We start from the raw sequence: 12,027 nt of genomic DNA, 5'->3' as shown, positions 1-12,027 counted from the left end.
CCCTTACAACCATATTGTCAGGAAGGAAGTAAAAATATTATTAACCCCATTCTACAGATGAAAAAGCAAAAGCTCAGAGAGGTTAAGGTACTTACCTAGGGTTACCCAGCCAGTAATATCTGAGCTAGCTTCAAACCCATGTCTTCTGACTCTAAAAGCATTGCATCTTCCACTGTTCTTTAGGATCATAGATGTAGAGTTAGAAGGGACCTGAGAGGCCTTTAAAGGTCAACCTCTTCATTTTGCAGATGAGGAAACTAAGGCTGAGAAAGTTGAAGTGACTTGCCCAGGATTACACAGCAAGTAAATGTCTGAGGTGGGATTTGAACCCAGGTCTCCCTAACTCTATCCACCAAAGCCCACTTCCTCTTAAATCTGAGTTTTGTTTTTGGAGATGGGGAGAAGGAGTGCTCATCTTCTTTATCACTTTTATAAATGCGCATCAGAAACAACTCATGACTATTTTGGTCTCTCACATTTAATTCTGCTGAGTGAAATAGATATCTTGAACTTTCAAATATTGGAAAGACTTTCTGTTCTATTAAAAAACTATGGGCCTAAAAGCATCTATCCAGGCATAGCTCTGTATCATCAGAGAAAAATGCCTTCTCTCCTCCTCTAGGGAAGCATTTGCCCTCATACAATTGCCCACAAAGAAGGGCTTTCGTTTTGGTGTCTTTTTGGTTATAATAACAAGGCTGGACCTAAAAGTTCTGTTTTTTACAAAAAAAATTTACTTTGAAATTTGAAGGTGAATTTTTTTTTTAGAATATTCTGATATTCATGGGTTATTTTGTTGTTTGTTTTTTGGCAAGGAGTAAAGAGGGTACTGTGCCCTCCCTGCTGTTGTTAAAAAAACATGCAAGCATTAAGGTGACCTCTCCATTACCTATGGAGTGAAATGCAAACTCCTCAGTCCTCATTCAAGGCTATCCACAAATCTGGTTCCCATTGATCTTTCCAGCCTTATTTCTCACTACATTCTTTAATTCAGTCTATATTCTAGTCAAATTAGAGAGTTGGAAAGCCAAAGCTACTAGCCAATAGCTCTAACAAGGATATCGGTCTCCTAGGCTCATTGGCACAGTGGTGGGAGCCCTGGGCCTGGAGTCAAAAGATCTCAGTTCAAATTCAGCCTCAGACCATTACTAGCTGTATGAGTATTTGTACCCTCTGGTACTGTTTGTATTCCAAGAGAAGTGATATGCATTGGGCTGCACTACAAACTTGAGGTCTTAGGCACAAAAACATTGAAGGATCTAGGCAATAATAACCAAGTTATGAGGTCAACAAGAGTAATATTATTCACCATACCTTGTGCTCTATTCTCTCAGTTGTGACTGTGTTAAAGGTTGTGGGAGTCTAAAACTAGCAAGGTTTTAGAAATTAAAATCTACCACTGATCATTAATTTGAGTCTTATCTAGTTTAAGATATAGTACTCACTATGAAAATAATGTTAATGATTTAACCTAAATTGATGAACCAAGAAATTAAGTGCTAAGGCATTTAAATTACCTTTTAACTCTTTGTTAACTCTTCAGCTTTGTCGAAAGGTTGCCAATCTCCTCATGGTTGTATAGGTTCTTAGAGGTCATCTCATCCAACCCTTTTATTTCACGTGTGAGGAAACTGAAACCCAGAGAGGGGAAATCCAAAGTAAGACAGCTGGTTAATGACAGCTAGGACTAGAATCTAGGTTGTCTAATCTCTCAGTCTGGTCCATTTCTAGCCAAGGAGAGAAGAAAAGAACCTTTATCATGAGAGAAGAGGCAAGGTGAGCAGTTGCCAAGATGGACCTGAATGTCAAGGATCCATTTGAGCTCCATGTTAACTACCTTTCATTCATAGGATTTAGAGCTAAGAAGGCACCTTGAGGTAATGTAGTCCAATTCATTTAACAGAAGAGGAAACTGCAGCCCAGATGGGTAGCAAAGGCAAGATTAATATGTAGGTCTTTTAACCCCAAATTCAATGCTCTTTCCACTAAATCATGCTACCTCTCTTAAGTCTATACCCAGGAAAATGCATGTCCCACAAGCCTGGGTCTGGTGCACAGCCTGAATAGGGTTGATTGACTAGGTGAAATTCTTTCAGGTACATTCACTGGCAGGACTCCCCTGGGGTGTGTGCCTGTACCTCTAAACTGTTTCTGCAGTGTGGGTCATGCAGATTTAGCAGGAGCAACTCAGCCAAGCTCAGGGTTGTTTTATTTATGGTTTTAATAATGGAGTCTTGGGGGGTAGGGAGGGGGAGGAGAGGGAGGGAAGGAATTTCATTACATATTCCCAGAAGCCAAAATGTAGCTTCAGAATGTTTATTAAATTTATGACTGTTTATGGTTTGTCCTAAACTTATTCTTTAAAACTACCTTAATAAATATAGTTTAAATGTCCCTTCGCAAAGGGGACAGAATAATCTGAATTATTGTTTGGAAGCTCTATTTGGTACGTTCTATAGTCAAGCCCAACACATTGTGGGAAATTGAGGCTAGGCAAGGGGGAAGCCTCAAAGCTGGGGTCCCAAAGGTTAGGGAGATGACACAGGAGGATGAGAGGGGTAGGAGGAGGCATCTTTCTGAGCTTCAGTTTCCTCCTTTGTGATAACAATAACAATAACTCCCCTACTAAATCTCTACTCTGCTACATCAAAGCTTAGAGACCCTGCTTTTCTTAGAGGTTTGGCCCATGCTTTGGCAAGTGCTGCCAACCTCAGGAAAGGTTCAAGTTCAGGCCCTGATAATGGCTTCTGTGTGTATCTGTCATTCTGTGTGTATGGTCATGACAGACCAGCCTAGCCAACTGCAAAGAGGCTAATCACTAGATAACTTGTAATTGCGTGGATTTTTTTTTCAACCATAACAACTCATAAAGACTTTCTCCTAAGATGTGAAAAGAGTTGCAGTTAGCATTCGGATGAATAAAAAATGAATTCACTCCAAGGAGTACTCATACCAAAGCAACTACATGTTATGGAAAATTCAATTCAATGAACATTTTAAAAGTGCCTGTGATGTGTTAGGCACTGTGCTGGATATACAAAGACAAAGATGAAAGTTCCTGCCCCCAAGGAATTTACATTCTATTGGGGAAGGAGGGAGGATAAATAGGGAAATATAGAATATGTACAAAAAGAACATAAAGCTATTGGAGGAGCCCTAACTGGGGGCCTCAGGAAAGTCTTTTTGTTTTCTTAGGAGGTTACACTTGAGCTGAGCCTTGAAGGAAACTAGGAATCCCAAGAGGCAAAGTTGAGGAGGGAGGCATTCTAGATATTGGGAGAGCGACCGTGCAATCAAAGAGGCAGACAGTGGAATGTCATGTATAGGGGGAAAGCAAGTAAGCTAGTTTGGTTGGAAGATAGAGTATATGATGCAAGAGTAGTATGAAATCAGTCTGAAAGATAGATTGAGACCAGAATGTGAGGGGTGATAAATGGCAAACAGAGAGATTGTATTTGATCCTAGAAGCAATAGGGATCCAATAAAGTTTATCAAGCAGGGGAATGACATGGCCAGACCTGTGCTTAGGAATAATATTTTGGCAGTTGTGTGAAGGAAGGATTGGAGAAGGAAGAGATTTAATGCAAGGAGAGCAATTAAGAGCAGCAGGACAGGTGAGAGATGATAGGGACCTGAATCAGGGTGTTGGCTGTGTGGGTAGAAAGAAGGGGATAGATATGAAAAATGCTGTGGAGATAAAAGCTTTGACCTGGCAACTGATTGGATTTGGGGGTGGGATTTGGGGGAGGGGGAGGCTTACTCAGATGGTGTGAACCTGGGTGACTAGAAAGATGATGGTTCCCTTTGCAGAAATGGGGACGTTAGGAAGAGAAATGAGTTTAAAGGACCATCAATCAATCAACAAGCATTTATTAAACATCTATGATATGTCTAAATTCTAGAGATTCAAAGATGAAAGTGAATCAGTTCTTAGTGTAAAGAAGTTTACATTCTAATGCATATGTGTGTGTGTGCGTATGTGTGTATTTCCTCCCCTTTCTCTCCTCCCCCTCCATATTCCTCTAGACTCCATTATAATTATTATTATTTTTGGTGAGGGCAATTAGGGTTAAGTGACTTGTCCAGAGTCACACAGCTAGTGAGTGTTGTGTATCTGAGGTCAGATTTGAACTCAGGTCCTCCTGACTCCAGGGCCGGTGCTGTATTCACTGCACCACCTAGCTGCCCCTCAAGGCTCCATTATTAAAACCACAAATAAATATATGTGCATCTCTCAATCTCTCTTTCTCTCTCTCTCTCTCTTTCTCTCTCCCTATATATATGTGTGTGTGTGTGTATTTATGTATATATATATCCATATACAAAATGCATACAAAGCATATTCAAGGTAACCTTGTGTAGGAAGGCATTAGCATCTGGGGAAACCAAGAAAGGCCTCCTGCAGAAGATGCCACCTGAGCTGAGTCTCGGAGGAAAGTCAGGATTTTAAGAGGCAGAGTTGAAGACGGAGAACATTCCACGCGTGGCAGATGGCCAGTGTAAAGGCAAGCGTTGAGACAGGAGATGGAGCACAGTGTGTGAGAAACAGCAAGAAGGTGAGTTCACCTGGTCACCTGATATGTGTGGAGATGAGTAGTGTACGATGAGACAGGAAGGGTAAGATGAAGTCAGCTTGTGAAGAGCTGTAAATGCAAAACAGATCCTGAAGATAATAGGGAACCTCTAGCGTTTATTGAGTGGAGCAAGGCGGGATATGGCAAGACCTGTGCTTTAGGAAAATCACTTGGGCAGCTGAGTAGAGGATGAATTGGAGGGAAGAGAGGCTTGACTTGGGGAAGACATTTAGGAAGCTGTTGTAACAGTCCAGGAGGTGGTAATGAGGGCCTGAACTAAGGTGGTGACTGTGTGAGTGGAGAGAAGAAGATGTAAGCAAAATATGTGGAGATGAAAACGACAAGATTTGGCAACTGGGTGGGTATGTGGAGTGAGGGAGAGTGAAGAACTGAGGATGACTGAACTTGGGTAACCAGAGAGGTGGTGGAGACCTTAATAAAAATAAAAAAGTTTGGGAGAAGAGCGGAAGAAAAGGGAATAAGCATTTATTAAGCACCTACTAATGTGTCAGGCACTGTACTAAACACTTGGCAAATATCTCATTTTATTCTTTTTATTCTTTTTTTTTTTTTTTTTTTTTTGCTTTTTTGGTGAGGCAATCAGGGTTAAGTGACTTGCCCAGGGTCACACAGCTAGTAAGTGTCAAGTGTCTGAGACTGGATTTGAACTCAGGTCCTCTTGATTCCAAGGCCAGAGCTCTATCTATATCTACTGTGCCACCTAGCTGCTCCTTATCTCATTTTATTCTTACAACAACCCTGGAAAGTATGTGTTATTATTATCCTTATTTTACAGTTGAGGAAACTGAGTCAGACAGCAGTTAAGTGACTTGCCCAGGATCATGCAGCTAGTAAGTGTCTGTGGTCAAATTTGAAAAATAGAAAAGTTGTTCCATGGAACAGATTACATATACAAAACCCAGGAGCAGTTGAACATAGTAGCATAGTATTATTCAATAAAATTCTGGGGTAAGGACTCATCATGTGACAATAATTTATGGGAAAACTGGAAAGTAGTCTGGGAGGAATTAGGCTTACACCAATATCTCACACCATCATATCACAAAAAGCTCTAAATTGACATGTGACCCAGATGTAAAAGGTCTTATTATCATGTTAGAGGAGAACAAAAGGATATATCTTTCACAACTCTGAATAGGAACAAGGTTCTTAACCAAATAAGGGATGGAGATGATTATAAAAGATAAAATGGACAATGTTGGTTATACAAAATTGAAAAAGTTTTGCACAAACCAAATTAATGTACTTTGAATTAGAAAAGAAATAGTTAAATGGAAAGAAAAATAAGTGAAACAACTTCTTTTAAATAAATGTCTGCTATCTAAGATATACTGGGAATTGATACAAATATATAAGAATAAGAGTCATTCCCCAATAGGTAAGTGGTCAAGGCATATGAATGAGCAAGCTCTCAAAAGAAATGCAAATTATTGACAACCATATGAAAAAAAATGCTGCAAATCACTAATCATAAGAAAAATGTGAATTAAAGTAACTTCAAGGTTCCTCATACCCATCAGATTGGTAAACTAGACCAAAAAAAATGATAATCATTGGAGGGGCTATGGAAAGAGAGACACGTTAGCATACCATGAATAAGTCAAACCATTTTAGGAAGTGGTTTGGAAATATTCCCCCAAAGACACTAAATTGAGCAAACAACTTTGACCCAGTGATATCACTACTAGTCATATTCACCCAAAGAAACACAGAAGGAAAGGACCCAGATGTACAGAAATATTAGGTAGCATTTTTGTAACACTTTAAGGTTTGCAAAGCACTTTCCAAATATGATCTCATTTGATCCTCACAACAACCCTGTGAGTCAGGCACTAAAAACATTGATAGCCACACATTTTGTTGTTGAAAAGAGTTGAAAATAAAGTCGGTGCCCATTTATTGGGGAATGTCTGATAAACTATGGTATGTCAATGTAATAAAATATTACTGCTGCATAAGAAATGTCGAAAGGGATGCATTCAGACATGGCTTCGACTTTTATGGACTGACACAGATTGAAGTGAGCAGAGCCAAGAAGACAATTTGTGCCATGACTACCATATTGAAAAGGAGAGCAACTTTGATGGACTTTAGAACTTTGATCAATGCCTTGGTCAACCATGCTTTGAGATGGACTGATTAGGAAGCATCCTTCCTACCTGTTGGCAGAGACACTATACAGCTGTCCCTTCCACATCATGGGAGTTAGGAGTGAGGCATGCCTGTGATCTGGAAAATCTATGCAAAATTTTTTGGCCCTCCCTTCATACCAGAGAAGTCTGAATTTTTTTTTCTTTTATGGGGCATTTACAGTACCTTATTGTGAAATTTAGGTTAAGTATTTGGTCATAGGCTATCTGTAGGTCAATGTTAAGTAAAAATATTGTGGCTTCCGCAGAACTCCTTCCAAATTCTCATTTACAGTAATTTCTTATGCTGATCTGTGATATATATATATATATATATATATATTTATATATATATTTTTAGGCAATTGGGGTTAAGTGACTTGCCCAGGGTCACCCAGCTAGTAAGTGTCAAATGTTTGGTCTGAGGCCAGATTTGAACTCAGGTCCTCCTGACTTCTGGGCTGGTACTCTATCCACTGTGCCGCCTAGCTGCCCCCTGATCTGTGATATATTGAAACCATGATGGGGAAAGTCACAGCGTGAAAGGGACATGTGTAGGATGAGACATACTTTTTCAGACATGACCAATGTTTGAATTTGTTTTGCTTGACTATCTAAACGTATTTGTTGCAAGGGGCAGACTTATTTAGGGAAGGAGAAGGTAGAGATTTGAAGGGCAGAGAGTAGTTACAGTGATGCAAAAGAAAAAAAAAGTGTTAATGACACATTAAAAAAAGACATACAGAGGGTGGAAGAAAGTTCAGAAGGACGGCAGTTAGTTGGTGCAGTGGATAGAGCAACAGCCCAGAAGTCAGGAGGACCTGATATCAAATCTGGCTTTAGACCAAACACTTGATACTTACTAGCTGTGTGATCCTGGACAAGTCACTTTACCCCAATTGCCTAAAAACAAAAACAAAAACAAACAACAAAAAAAAGAAAGTTCAGAAGGGGATACAGATGGGTAGAACAGTGTTGGTATCATGTTAAATTTCATATATATTATTAAAAATCCAAACTACTTAATAAAGATTCATAACTTCATATAAAATTTTCTTTGTTTTCCTTTGTATATGGAAATGTTCGTGTTCGTTGATGTTTGTCAGATTCAGAATAAAAACTAAATAGGTAAATAATTGGCAGGAGGAGGGTAACAAGGTCCAGATCTCTCGTCCTGTCATGATGGATCTCAAACTGGGGAGCTGTCACAATTAGCTATTCACAGAGCAACCTACAAGACTAGAAGTATCCAGGAAATTTCCCTTCTCTGGCTAGAATGCTAGATTTCAGGAATATGCTGCCTAGGAACTCAAAATACCCACTTCCTCAACAGCGATTAAGTTCAGGAGCATCATCCATGACCCCCCTTCTTGGGCCAAGTGGACTAGCATGTCAGATTCTGCCATGTGCTTCTGCAGGAAATCTATCAGTGCCTCAACTACTAACATGGACTGGAAAAGTCCACTGGAAAAGGCACATTCCTTGCAGGCCATGATTCTGTGAGAGCAGTCATTTCTCCAGGAACATGAATTGCAAATGACTTTGATATCCAAAGGGGGAAATTTGGGGAACCTGTTTTATACCTCACACTGAGAAATAAACAGGAAAAGCAGCAATTTTGCCAAACAGACCAACCAGAAACATTTGGCACCAGAGAGCGTTCCCCTGGGGCAAGAGGATGACGGAGAGACATCTTGAAGTGGTAGAAAGAACATTGAATTGTGAATCAGGAGTCTAAGGTTCTGGTCCTGGTTCGGTCCCTAACTCATTTTTTGACCTTGGCCAAATCATTTCACCTCTTTTGCATCTGTTTCCTCTTTTTTAACATGAGATCAGACTTGGCTTCCAGGGCCCCCAACTCTGGTTCTAAGTGAGGCTAGAAGGATGGAGATGGAAAAAGAGCATCAACAGATAAGAGTTCTCAGTGCCACCTGGGAAAAACTGCCCTTACCTCAGAGAGCTTCCTAACTGAGCATCTAGCCAAGAAATTACACCCAATAGGCACCAAATTTTTTTGGTTACTTTTGCTATTTTCCTATACTCTATGATAATAATTTTTGTTTAGGTGATTAGTCATGTCTAATTCTTCATGACCCCATTTGGAGTTTTCATAGCAAAGATACTGGAGTGCTTTGCCATTTCCTTCTCCAACTCATTTTACAGATAAGGAAACTGAGGCAAAAAAGGTTAAGTGACTTGCCCAGGGTCACATGGCTAGTAAGTGTCTGAGGCCAGATTTGAACTCGGGTCCTCCTGACTCCAGGGCAGGTTCTCTATCCACTGTGCCATTTATATGATAATATAGATTTCCCCAAACTGTTATTGATTCTATGATTCCAAATTGTGTCTTCTGGGATCATGGCTCTCAATAACCTCTGATTTCAATCAGAGTTGGAAAAGACCTTAGACGATATCTAATCCAGTCGCCTTACTTTACAGATGGGGAAACTGAGACTCAAAGAAATGAAGTGATTACTTTGCCAATTGGCATAGAGCTAACAAATAGTAGAGGACTTGAATCTTGCTCTTCTTGACTCCAAGTCAAGATAAAATGAGATAATATTTGTAAAGTGCTTGGCACATTGCCTGACACATAGCAGGCACTTAATAAATGCTTGTTCCCTCCCTTTCCCATTCCAAGTACAGCACTTTAGCCACTATACCAGAGAGCTACAATGGTTCCTTCAGATTTGAGTGCAGGGGAAAATCCCCTTCTCCCCTTTAATTTTTTCTTTGCTTCCAAATTGGAAGCAACAGTAGCTTACATTCCTAATGTGCTTCCAGGAATGCAAAGCGATTTCTCCAAAAAATCTCTGTGAGAAGGAATACAAAAATTATTATCCCCATTTTATAAGTGAGGAAACTGAGGCCCAGAGATGTAAAGTGACTTGGTGATGGTCACATAACTGGTAAGTATTAGAGCCAGGTCTGGAATCCAGGCCTTCTGAAGCTCAGTCCTGTCACTCTTCCCATTACACCTTGCTGTAAAATGAAGAGGTTGGATTAATTGGGCTCTAAGGCCTAGTGGTCTATGGTTCCATGATTCTCATTCAGCAATATTAACTGATGATGAGAACCATTATTTACTTTCCATGGTGAGTTTCCAATAATTGTTACGTATAAGCTGCTGCTGATCTGATACATGGTTCCTACTTCTAGCTTGGGATCTTTAATCTCCAGGGAATCTTTGTGTTTTTTAACTTGGTCCAATCTCAAGGCCCTATTTCCATTACAACTCAATAAAAACTCCTCAGATCTCCTGCAGGGACTCTGACTGAGCAGTTTCCATGATGAAGAGAGATACCCAGAGTTCAAGTTCCATCTGATTTTAGTTTGGAGATCTATAACAAGAGAATCTACTCATCAGGAAGAATGATGGATAGCTGAGAGGTAAAGCCTAGATGATGGGATGGCTGGCCGCCTTCTGGGGTATAAATTGCTGGGTGCCCACCATCATTTCTGTTCCACTGTTGAGTCAACAAGATCTTTTCTATTAAGGGGACAGGTAAATCATTCCCACAGAGGTTATCACACAATATCAGCTAACTTGAATCTGTTGTGACCAGCTCGCTGTATGTTTTGTCTTGTCTGAGATAGTCATGGGGTCAGCCTGAGGGACAACTGCCTGAAATATCAAGGAAGCCACAGAAATGTTGGCTGGATTGAACTCAGCGTAGAAAACTGCTTCAGCAAATATGTTTTCTGTTTATGATAGCCAAGTAAAATAATGGAAGAAGAGCTGTGTCCAAAGTCAGAGCACCTGGGTTCAGTCCCAGCTATGATTATTGTTGTTGTTGTTGGGCAGCTAGGTGGCGATAGAGCTCCAGGCGCGGAATCAGGAAGACTCGTGTTCATGAGTTCAAATCCGGCCTCAGACACTTACTAGTTATATGACCTTGGGCAATCCATTTAACCCTGTTTGCCTTAGTTTCTTCATCTATAAAATGAGCTAGAGAAGGAAATGGCAAACCCACTTTCTGGGGTCAGAAAGAATTGGGCGTGATTGAAAAACAATTGAATAACATTTGCTATCTACTCCATGTGTAAACTTGGGCAAATCATTTAATCTCTCTGGACCTCAGTTTCCTCATTTCTAAAATGAGTGGGGCGTATCAATTGGGGAATGGTTGTACAAGTTGTGGCATATAAATGTAATGGAATAATATTGTGCTATAAGAAATGATGAGCAAGCGGACTTCAGAAAAACCTGGAAAGACTTGTATGGACTGATGCTGAGTGAAGTGAGCAGAATAAGCAGAACGTCGTACACAGTAACAGCTGCATCGTGCAATGACTAACTTTGATAGCCTTAGTTCTTTTTAGCAATACAAGGATCTAAAACAACTCCAAAAGACTCACGATGGAAAGTGCTGTCCACATCCAGAGAAAGAACTATGAAATCTGAATGAAGATGGAAGCTTACTATTTGTTCTCTTTTTTTGTTGTTGTTTTGTTTCTTCTTTCTTGTGGTTCCTCCCATTGGTTCTAATTAGTCTTTACAACATGACTAATATGAAAATATATTTAATATGAATGTATATGTAGAGCCTATATCAGATTGCATGCTGTCTTGGGGAGGGGGGGAAGGGAGGGAGGTGGAGAAAATTTAAAACTCAAAAGCTTATGAAAGAGAATGTTAAAAACTAAAAATAAATAAACTAATTAAAAATAAAATAAAATGAATGGGACAGATTGTACTAAGTGACCTGAGGTCCTTTACAGGGCTAAATCTATAAGCCTATGACCTGTGAGGTCTCAGCTTTAAATGCATAATTTAAATAATTTAAAATATAATTTAATAGGAGATACTAAGAAAGGCACCTTCCAGACACACATAACTTACTAGTTAGTTGATCATTATTTTCATTCAATCTCTTCTCAATGAACACTTACTTCCAGACAAGTTGGCAAACTTGCAAAAAACCCAAAGGCGATCATTCATCCAGTCACCTGGTCTGGGAAAGGCAAGGAAAGCTATGGATCAGAGAGGTTATTAACCTCTAACCCACTTCAACCCTACCTCAGAAAGCAGTTGCAGTAAACAGGTGGTTGGATATGAGGAAAGCAGTGGGGTGGAGTTGAAGTTAGCTCAGAAGATTTAGTCTTTTACATATGACATCAAGTATTCTGAATTGGGATAATGGAAGGATTTGGGGAAAGAAGTTGAAAAATCACTAACTTTGAGACCATTGGACCTGGGTTCAAATCCCAGGACTGTTCCTTACTGTTGAATGACCATGAACAAGTCACTCCCCTCTGCTCCCCTGGCCTTAGTTTCCTCTTCTGTAAAATGGATGAGTTGG

Source organism: Vombatus ursinus, unplaced genomic scaffold (assembly GCF_900497805.2).
Source record: "Vombatus ursinus unplaced genomic scaffold, bare-nosed wombat genome assembly UNPS02014797.1, whole genome shotgun sequence".
In the NCBI taxonomy this organism is placed as follows: Eukaryota; Metazoa; Chordata; class Mammalia; order Diprotodontia; family Vombatidae; genus Vombatus; species Vombatus ursinus.
The sequence above is the reverse complement of the archived record's forward strand: the minus strand, read 5'-3'. Positions refer to the sequence as shown.